Raw genomic sequence first — 1,930 nt, 5'->3', positions numbered from 1 at the left:
ACGTAACCTGTTGTGTATTTAGGTGGCTTCCTTTCACTTAGTGAGGCAGCGTGGTATACAACTTGAGTCGGTTGATATCTCACTTACAGACATTGTGTTAATGTTGTGTGTGCTTACTTCCCATTTACGAGTGGGCATTGCTTTGATTTTGTGAGTTTATCTCTTGTGACCCCATTGCTTACTACTGTGTTCTTGATCTTGGTGTCTTGCTTGGTTGTCTGTCATCGTGTTTGTCCTTCCATTCCCGTTCGTACATCTTCTTTGTTCGTGGGCCACTCCCGTTCTGTCCTGCCGCGTTTTTGTTAGCTGCACCCCCGCAACAGTTCCTGTCACAATACAACAGGTAGCATTACTCTTTCATGTTGCTCCATATTTTGAAGCCTCATTTGAACTGTTTGTGCCTTTAGAAGCATAAAAGATTTCCAACTTTTTGTTATAAGGAAAACTAGTCAACACCATACTCTCAGGATCTTTCATTTTTGAGACACTGGTTGAAATTTTTGTACAGCTTTTAAATCCTTAGGAAAGTTTATAGGATATAGCGATGGCATCAGATGTGGAATGTGACATGATTTGAGGTTGAAAATCTGTACTGAGGCCGGGATTTGAACCTGGGTCTCCTCTTCCCTATGCAGATGTACTTACCGCTATGCCACACTGCTACAGTGCCTTTGCATGGCTGCTCACCCAATCCTGGCGTGCCTCCCTCCTCAATCCCAGTTCCCTATCATGCCTCAGCCCACGTAGTATTCCCCCTAAACTAGGAACACCAAGGTGCTTGAGGAGTGAACGGGAATTAAGATTGAGGATGGAGGCTTGCAGGGTTGCCCACGCAGTTGTGTAAACTCACTGTGCCGAGGTGGTGAAGTGGTAGCATGTCTGCCTAGTGAGCAGGTGACCTGGGTTCTAATCCCAGCCTTGGTACAAGTGAATTACAGTATTTTAAAGTAGGAAAGAAAATTATAATTAGGTGACAGATTTTTCAAATGAACCAGTATGTGCAGTGTGGCTCTTAATTGTCATATTATTCTGTGCAGCCTGCTTAGCCTGAAAAAGCAAATTTCTGGCGGGATATGTTGAGGAGGGGGGGGGGGGGGGGGAGCAGGGGGAAGGAAAGAGGAGGAGAGATTAGTATACTATAACAACAAATTCAATGAGTCACAACTGAAATCACTCACATATATATGGGAATGCTGATTGTTTACAGAGAAGGACGGCATTAATTGTGCCAGGTATTTTTGACTTACAAGAGAGAATCACAAAAAGTTCTTAAAATTAAACTTAAAACTGTTTTGGTCAGAATAGAACATTTATTAAAAGACTTTGAATTCAGTCAAAAAGGGACTGAAAGAAAGGCAGTCTGACGACCATATACACTGATACATAAGTACAATTCAGATATAGAAGGAAATATACCTTGTACCTATTTTATTGTATCTGAAGGTGTTGCTATTTGACTGAAACTGGTTGAAATTTGTTAGAAAATGTTTGGTTATGATCAAAACTGTTTTAACATGCTCCATGAAAATCACGGTTCTATTCTCCATTAAAATGTTTTCTATAGTTACATAATGGAAATGCTGTAAAACCTGACCTGACAGATGCCTGAAGATAGACATCAACTATCCTATAAAAGCCTACTTATTATGTTTCAGGCAACAGTATTAACTGAGAAATGTAGAGAGCTAGTTCAGGGACTGTACACTGTTCCTGTGGGGCCCTATAGCCCAAATCAGACTTATTACAGAGCACTCAGACACGTAAGTGAGAGGAATGGTAGGAGAACCAGATACGGGGCATAATGGGAGTACCCTCTGGTATGTACTTCACAGTAATTTGCGGAGTGAGATTATAGATGTATACATAGATCTCTTTATTTTAAAAACAGTTGTGCACATTTAGTCTCATGCTTTCAGCTGCATTGTGCTTC

The 1,930-nt window shown here is 41.1% G+C and overlaps 1 non-coding gene across 1 annotated transcript; it reads left to right on the top strand.

Moving 5' to 3' along the window:
• Positions 1-853: 853 nt before the first annotated feature.
• Trnat-agu (transfer RNA threonine (anticodon AGU)) lies at positions 854-924 on the top strand. Its single transcript has one exon. It is a non-coding gene; the product is annotated as a tRNA-Thr (tRNA).
• The last annotated feature ends 1,006 nt before the right edge of the window (positions 925-1,930 follow it).

Source organism: Schistocerca serialis, chromosome 3 (genome assembly GCF_023864345.2).
Source record: "Schistocerca serialis cubense isolate TAMUIC-IGC-003099 chromosome 3, iqSchSeri2.2, whole genome shotgun sequence".
NCBI classification, from domain to species: Eukaryota; Metazoa; Arthropoda; class Insecta; order Orthoptera; family Acrididae; genus Schistocerca; species Schistocerca serialis.
Note: the sequence above shows the minus strand (reverse complement) of the source record. Positions and strands in the feature narration are given on the sequence as shown.